The sequence below is a fragment of the Triticum dicoccoides genome, chromosome 6B (assembly GCF_002162155.2).
Source record: "Triticum dicoccoides isolate Atlit2015 ecotype Zavitan chromosome 6B, WEW_v2.0, whole genome shotgun sequence".
NCBI classification, from domain to species: domain Eukaryota; kingdom Viridiplantae; phylum Streptophyta; class Magnoliopsida; order Poales; family Poaceae; genus Triticum; species Triticum dicoccoides.
In genome coordinates, this window is record NC_041391.1 from 675,069,247 (window position 1) to 675,078,581 (window position 9,335).

The window sequence follows — 9,335 nt, forward strand, 5'->3', positions numbered from 1 at the left end:
ACCCCCCCGATCAACAGGACCCCCGTTTCGACCGTAGGAGGTCCGATTCCTCCGTTTTGCGGTACGCCAGACCCCCCCGATGAACAGGATCCCGTTTCGAACATGGCCGGTCGAACACAAGGCCGTTTCCTCCTTTCTGCGGTATGCCAGGCCTCATTTCCATCGCCTGTTCCGTCCAAGCCCTCCAGATGAACACGATGACGCATTCTGTTCCGACCCAGCCGGTTGGCTCCCACGCATTCTGTTGCCTCCCGATGAACACGACGCATTCCGTTGCCTCCCCATAAACACGACGCATTTCGTTGCTTCCCCATGAACACGACGACGACGCTGTTTATCCGTTCCGGCCCAGCCATCTACACAAGCCATGGCCGTACGTATGCGCGAGTAGGCGTTTGAGACCCTGCTCGTATGTACACATACGTGGCCGTATTTTATTTCTTGCACACTGGCCGTTGTACGTACGTGTACATGCTACGTGCGCATCTCTACTACGACACGTACGCGCCTCTACTACGACACGTGCGCGCCTCTACAACGACCAGTATATATGTACGTACACGTTCATGACCAGAATGACAACGCTACGTACGCTTCGACCAGTTGGCTCCTGACTGTCAGGCACTTCCTTGCGTGCGAAGATGTAGCTGGTGGGTCCCAGCAGTCAGGGGGGCGAATTGTTTTTTTTTGCCTGGATGCACTTCCTTGTGTGCGAAGGTATAGCTGGTGGGTCCCAGTAGTCATGGGGGAAACATTTTTTCACAAAATACGGTGGCCCATCCGGTGGGTCCCCGCTATCAGGTGGAGGAATAATTATTTTGTGCGTAATAAGGAGGCACTTCCTTGCTGCGGCCGTGGACCCAGCTACCAGCCTCTCCACGTACAGTCCATGTCCGATGGAAGTCGTTCCTTGACCACATTGACCACGCCGCGCCGAGAGGACCAGGGCAGTGGACGACGGTGAGGCCTAGGAAGGGGACGGCGCGGAGCCGGGGAAGACGCGACAGTGGATACCCACGCATAGAGGAGTACGCGGGTTCACTGGTTTGCTGCGGTGTGAGGCTACCGTCGCCGCAGAATAACAGGGGGTGTGGGTGAGTAGAGGGAGAGCCTTGCCAGCGGTGGGAGTAGTAGGGGGCGATGAGGCCTCTGCCGCATCGCAGCCGGCCACGGGAGGCAGGAGCACGAGGCACGACCGGCGCTGGTTTGGGCGGCTGGGGAAAGAAGACCGGAGGTTGAAGAAGCACTATGGCCGTTGGATGGACATCTTACGGTCACTAGAGCTAGAATCGTGCATATTGACTAAGTTGACAAAGCCCTCTGTCCCCGTCAACTTAGTAGGCCCACAAGTCAGCCTGCCACTATACTAGGTCCTAGCTAACAGGGGGAGTATTCATTTTTTTGTGCGTAATAAGGAGGCACTTCCTTGCGTGCGAAGATATAGCTGGTGGGTCCGAGCTGTCAGCGGCGGTAACGTTTTTTTCGCGAAATACAGAGGCCCTTTCGGTGGGTCCCTGATGTCAGGTGGAGGAATCATTATTTTGCGCATAATAAGGAGGCATTTCCTTCCGTGCGGTCGTGGACCCAGCTGTCGGCCCCTCAACGTACAGTCCACTTCAGATGCATGTCGGTCGTTGACCATGTTGACCAGGCCGCGCGAGAGCATCAGGGCGGTGGACGACGGCGAGGCCTAGGAAGGGAACGACACGGAGGGAGGGAAGACTCGGCAGTTGTTTCCCACGTGGAGGGGAGTACGACTGTACGAGGGTTTATTGGTTCGTCTGCCTTCGCCGGAGAATAACAACAGGTGTGGGTGAGTAGAGGGATGGCTAGGACAGCGATGGGAGTACGGTGGGGCGGTGAGGCCTGCGCGGCAGCACAGCTGGCCGCGGGGAGGACGGAGCAGGCAGTCCCGTCGGCGCTTGTTTGAGCGGCTGGAGCAGGAAGAGCAGAGATTGAAGAAGCACGACGGCCGTTGGATGGACATCCAACAGTTACTGCTTGTGCGTCAACCTTTTTTAGGAAAGCCTCAAATCTGTGGAAAACATCATACATCCCATCTGCCATTATTTCTAATAATTTACAGCCCATTTGCTAATTCTTAAGGGTTTTTTAGCCCATGTTCTTTTTGTTAGCATTACATCCCATATTGTGGCCACGGTTAAAAAATTATACGAAAGTTTGCATATTTCGGTGCGGTCCAAACTATTTTTAATCCTGAAATTTCGACTCACATTCAAACTGATTTTAAAAATAAATGTATATCAATATAAAATCCAACAAATTCTGCACGCATAAAAATTAATGTAATTTAAAATCTCGAAATGAAAAAAAAGATATTTGAAACTAATTGCTAGTTTGATGTGTTTTAAAAATGTACAACCCATTTCTCATTACTGATGGGCCATTTTCTCGGCCAACCGAATGAAAGCTCTCCTCGTCTTGAAAGATTTGCAGCCCAACAGGCCTGACAAAGCGACTTACTTGGCAAATCACAAAAATACTGGGCTGTGGCCATGGACCCAGCTGTCAGCGTCTCCACATACAATACTCTTCCGATGGAATGTTGTTGACCATATTGACCAGGCCGCGCCGAGAGCACCAAGGTGATGGACGACGGCGAGGCCTAGGAAGGGGACGACACGGAGCCGGAGAAGATGCGGTAGTGGATGCCCACGCGGAGAGGAGTACGAGGGTTCACTGGTTCGGCTGCAGTGTGAGGCTGCTGTCTCCGCAGGGCCTGGCTACCGGTGGGAGTAGTAGGGGGCGATGAGGCCTCAACGGCAGCACAGCCGGCCACTAGAGGCAGGAGCAGGCGGTCTCCCCGGCGCTGGTTTGAGCGGCTGGTGCAAGAAGAGCAACGATTGAAGAACCACCAGGACCGTTCGATTCAAATCCAACGGTTGCTGCTGCTAGAATCGTTTGTTGACTAAGTTGACAAGCCCTGCGTACGTGTCAACTTAGTAGGCCCATAGGTCAGCCTCCCAACCGGTGCGTCCCAGATGTCAGTGGGAGGAATAATTTTTTTCACGTAATAAGGAGGCAGTTGATTGCGTGCGGCCAGGCCAGCGGAGGGAGTAGGGTGGGCTGGGGAAGCCTGTGCGGCATCACAGCGGGCCACAAGAGGAGGGAGCAGGCAGTCCCACCGACACTAGTTTAGGCGGCTGGAGTAGGAAGATCAGAGATTGAAGAAGCACATCGGCCGTTGGATGGATATCCAACAATCACTGCTGCTAGAATCGTGTGTTCACTGACAAAGCCTTGCGTAAACAAGTCAGTCTCGAAATTTGTGGCGTGTACGACCTATTTGCTATTTTTTTTATAATTCTTACTCATTTTCTAATTCATATGATTGCAGCCCGTTTTCCATTTTTAGAATTCCTGGCCATTTTCTGGTCAGTACCAGGGTCAAAAAATTAACTAAATATGTGGGAATTTTGAAAATTCGCAAATTTTTGCTGGGGAACGAAATATTCTTAATCCAAAAATTAATAGCCATACTAAAAAAAATTTAAAAATAAATTAGTACTATGTCATGTTAAATCCAATGAAATACGTATAAGATATCATTGAAGAACAAAAACAAAAAAAGAAACTAATATCCCATTTGCTATAAATTTTTTGGAATTTTCAACCCCTTTTGATATTACTTTTAGTAGACATTGACCATACTCTTGGGCCAGGCTGGAATGCATCCCTCCTCGTCTTGAAAGATTTGTAGCCTAGTAATTCAGAGAAAACAAATAGGCCTAGCTTGGGTATTCTTCAAAAAGAAATACTGGGCTACCTATTTTCCCAAAGAACTGGTGCATGAACATTTAGCTTTATTTATTTATTTATTTACTTATTTATGTTTAGGGGACCATGAACATGTACCTGGGCCAGATTCATCTGAGAGCCTCCCTTCCAGTTAATTATGGGCTTCTCTATTGGGCCTTCATCAGTGGGCTGCATGTTATCAACAAGTGGAAAATGTGTTCCGTACGAAAAATAGTATGCGCTACATACAGTACAGGGCACTAAAGGATCGAACCATGCAACGACTTCAAAAACATTATGTTTGTCGTTCTAACAACACATTTATTCAACCAACAGACGAGATATACTACTGATTGTACATTGAAAATAGCAGTAGCAACAACCAGGGCTGGGGGTGCAACAGAAGCAGTATGCAGGCCAGAAGGGTGAAGACGTAGCTCTCTCTTCCAAACCAAACATCAGCCATCATTACAAAAGGGCTACCAAAAAAGAACAAGTGTATGCATCAAACTAAATAAAGATCATACTACACCAAGTGTACGCATCTAACTAACTGGCTCAGTTAGACATTACTGTTTATTAAGCTGTGGAGATTGGCTGACGGCTTGAACCAGATGGGTGCCTAACGGGGGAAACTCCAGCCAACAGGTTGAAGTCTGATACTTGCAACCCTCTCTCCTACTTTGGGCTGCAGAGCATGGCGACACATATCATGGTACGGTGCATGCAGAGACGCATGGTACGTTGTGTACACACAGTTTTGCCTGATGAACGGAACTGCGCTACCATCATGATCCTTGCCATCAGTTATCTCCTGGTTAATCGATAATTTAGTCCGACAAACAGAGTGCGTGTACCAAGGCTACTTATCAGCCTCCAGTCAAAAATTCCTGAAGGCCCAGAGAAGCTGGGATCCTCCTCAAAGGCCTTGCAGTGACTGTGATTGTATTCCGCAAAACAACACATCCGGTACGTGCGAACAATCATCAATCATTCGCCGTTGTCTGATCAAGCCAAGAACCACCTGCAACTGCCATGCCGCTTTTCTTTGAAAGGTTTTGGGATTAGGAAGGGTAGGGACACCAGGCGGCCTACAACATCATATCAAGCTGGAGTCAAATAAAAAAGGGCTCTTGATTTAGTCAATCTTAAGAACAACATGTTATGAGCATGTATATTTTTTCAGTATATGTTGACAGTAATATAAGCAAGCCATCATGATATCATAGGAAAGTAACATACTGCTGTAATAGCCGTTTGTAGCGATGACTGGAGTAGGCCAGCAATACGTCCAGCCATAGAAGGAGTCGATAGCATAAATGAAGCCCTTGTGTTCAATGGCATCAGAGAACCATGGAGGATGTATGATCCTGCAATGGACGTGCAGATTTATCCACTTACCGCAGTGACCTGTCAGATAGGCGAGACCGCGGTTGCAGAATGCAATTAGCCTGAAGTCTTTATAATTCGCAGATCTTGTGGGCACTTGGCAGATTACAACCTTGAGCAAATTAAACTTGGTATCATGTTGGCTACTGTAACATTCCGAGTATTCTGGGCCACGGTGCCAAAGCAGTGCAGTGTTAATCGAAGGAAGGGGGATCAATCGCAGGGTGTAGACCTCCACGAGCATCCAGTTGCCGCGACCGTCGACGAGTACCGTCCAAAACATGTTCATGCCGACCCAGTACATACCATTAATGTAGTTGAGGCTGACGGGGATCCGGATCGCAGTCAAGGGGGTTGATGCTCACCACCCTACGATCGTTATGCTGCGTGACACGCCATTTTTGAAGATCAGGCGGCATCACCAAGCAAGGAGCTGACTTAAAAAGCTCCGGCCTGAGGGCTTTGAGTAAACGGTACAGCCCCGACGAGAACGCGGCGAGCGGCATGGTACTGAGATTGTCCACACGCAAAACAATGAGCTTGATTACCTCTGTGGGGAGAGAATTCCAGCCACTCTTTCGGCGAACGCTGCTCGATTCTGCCATTGTTAGTGCTTGGATTTTGGACGAGGGGGGGGGGGATGCACCTTAGCGGGGATGGAAGATTGGACAAGATTATGTGCGGACAAAGATGGAGAAGCGAATATGTGCTGCGGGAAGTGGACAGGTGATGGTGACTACAGCACGCCGCTTGACTTACGAGACACATACCAGCAGCGTAGGGTCATATCGATGCCAGACAACTTGCTTAAGTGATCACAGTACTGGTACTCCCTACAGTACCTACTACAGTACTATGCCCTAACTTGCTTGAGTAGAGTAGTAGAGTAGGACTCTGCTCTACTACTAGCACCGGAGGAGTAGTATATTCTAATCTAAAATAGTTACAAACTTCAATGCCCGAGCATGGAACGACTATGAATCGTGCTCAAAGACCGTGTCTACGTGGTGTTTGGAATTATATGCAAAAAATAGCAAGATGCCTGTGCATTGCACGACACACCATCATCACCAACTCGGTTTTTTCTCTACTCCTACTCATATAAAAGACTCAGTTGGTGATGATGGAAGCGTGGAGGCGTGTTTAGCCGGGCGTGCAGCGGATGGCGCAGTACTATTTGATTTGTTATAAAAAACAAAGAAGAGTAGTAGAGATAGAAACTTAGGGAGGAGCACGAGGTTGTGGGAGATAAGGATGAACGAGGCAAGGCCTTATCTGTAAATGTGGATAGAGGTGCGGGTATCTTTTGTAAAATTGTCATAGTTGGCTTTCTATCCGTCAGATATAGATCAGGCGGTCTATATTACAAGATGGAAGGCATAACATCATCACCAACTCGGTTTTCTATAAGAGTAGTTAAGAGTAAATATAGATAGATAGAGACTAGGGAGTACTAGTAAGGACACCATCTACTGCTTTGTGTGCTACTCCTGCGCTCCATTCGGCGGCCGCAACGTCCCCTACAGCCACTCCCTCCCAAGCTCCATTCGGCGGGCACTGTTGAAATTTGGGAAGCGCACTCCCACGACTGCTGGCAGCCACGACTTCACTAACGACAACTTCTTCCCCGACGTCGGCAACCTCTTCCTCAACGACATGGGCGACAACCTCAACGCCAACGGTGCTGCTCCCATTGCACCGTATGTGTTTTGTCCTTCCTGTTTGAAATCATGGTAGAATTCATGTTTCTACTCTTTATCCTACTACTATGCTAGTCCACATGATTAGTTTCATCTCTGTTATAGCCGTCATGATTTATTTTGTGCTTATTCGGATTAAATCTCGTAGTAACTTGCTCATATATTCAACTGGCGCAACGTCCCCTACAGCCACTCCCGTTTCATGGACGGCTTGGTTGATGCCTCCAAGGAGCCCTTGTCTACTACTATGAGTGCCCGATGCCGTTTTGGGGCTCGCGGGCGGACATGGTGCGTCACCTCACGGATGCGTGCAGCGGTCACTACTGGCGCTTGGCGGAGAACAACAAGTACTAGACGTGCTACCCGTTCACCATGCCGGAGTCGCTGGAGGATCACCGCCGCCTGCTAGTCTCGGAGGAGGACGGCAGCGTCTTCCTCTTGATCGTGGGCACCGGCGAGGCCCGCACAAGCCACCGTCCCGTCTCTGTAGTGTGCGTCAGGGGCGACGCCACTGACGCTGACACTGACACGAGTCCGATGTACGGGTGCGTGCTCACTATTACTACCCCTCCAGGTCACGTGGGCAGCGAGACCGGCCTCATTGGATGGACTTGGACTCTGCGGAGCTGGGACTTTCCCGCCGATGTGGACTTGGAAAACCCATGGCATCCTTTACCTGCCGACGCGGTGCACGGGGACTCCAAGGAGGTTCACCTGGACATACGCATTATCAAGTTAAATGTTGATCATTAGTCTTCACTCAATGTAATCCGCTGTCTAAGCATGTGGAGACTTCCAGGCGGGATCTTGCTCTATTGGAGTATCGCGCATGAATAAAAGTGTATCCATTTATGGTTTAGTCTAGAATCTTCCATGTATGATTTTTTACTACATTACTAGTGAAAGACTTACGATGAACCATTTCTTACATCTCCTCTGCCGCCTTGCAAGTCATCCTGATTTAATCCATCCATCTAGGTGTATAAGGGCATGGTTAATATTACTTAATAGTATAGCCAACTGTTGACTATAATTAAGTGCCATGTCATCTGTAGCCAACATGTATAACAATCGATACTCAAAAACTAATTCTTAAAGATCATTTCTTGCAAAGCACAATAAGTGTTATTTCTTCACAAGTTTTGGATGCAGGTTGAACAGTTGAACGCTTTTGTTTGCAAAAGATACCTTTTTATCTATTTCACCCGGATGTTTGTGAGCTCTAGAGATGAAATAATATCCAAAGAAACCTATTGATACCCGTTACACATGAGATGACCCCCACATCCTTTGTCAAAATAAACAACTCCCGATCAATGCATTTCACTCTTCGGTGCAACGCACGGGCACCTTACCACTATAGATTAGTATGACCAAAAAATGAACTAACATTATATATAGTACAATAAATGCTGATGCATGTCACCTAAAATTATATCATTCAAAACTATGGTCAAATATGAATCCAACGATATATTTTTTTTCGACATGCACTAACATTTTGTCAGTTAAATCTTTAGTCAAATTCAATGGGGGACTAATAAACAACGACCAATGTAGTGCAAGTGTAGAGGGCGGCGCTGCACGGGAGTCTCACCTCTCACCCCTCTCGTGGCGCGGCAGTAAAGCCGTCATATCACAAAACCCAACCACTCCCGGTAATAAGTGGCGTGGTAAAATAAACGGACAAGCAACCATCACATCCCTTCATCTTTTTTGCATTTCATCTCTCTGCATTTACTTTCTCTGGTTCATCTCGCACACTCGATCCCTAGCTACTACTCCTAGGGCCAGTTCTTTTGGCAGCTTCCCCAGCTTTTCCCATAAGACTAGTCACAGTGGAGAGTAACAATAAGGCGCCTCACTCATTTATTTGGGCTTCTAAACTACTACTCTATCCTGGTTTATTCCTCACCATTGTAATTTGTGCTAAATTTTGACCAAAGATTTAACTCATAAAATGTTACTCCCTCCGTCTAGGTGTGTAAGTCATCTTCGAAAACCAAATAATCACAAAAAACTTAGGCGTGGTGCATTAACTTCTACCTTGTTTCTTGTTTCTTGACATATCAACCAATAAGAGATAAAGAGTGTGCATGCTTTTAATGACTTGAGACTATCAAACACAACATGCAGTGGTTAGTTCATTGCATGCAATACTATTAATTAGCAAATAAACATTAACGTTTCTCGTTTTCCCCTCCTCCTTGGTCTCGGTGCACAGCCTAAGATGACTTACTCACCTAGACGGAGGGAGTAGTGCATGTGACATGCACTAACATTTCATTAGTTAAATTTATGATCAAAATTTGACACAGATTACAATGGGGACCAATAAACTAGGACGAAGGTAGTAGTTATGGGATTACTAATCTAGAAGCCTAAAAGAATTAGCCCCCGGTACTCCTACTAGTAGTAGTACTCAACTTGGAATTCCAATTGCACGACACAACTTGTTAGGCAAAAAATTCGATACAGGGTGTAGGA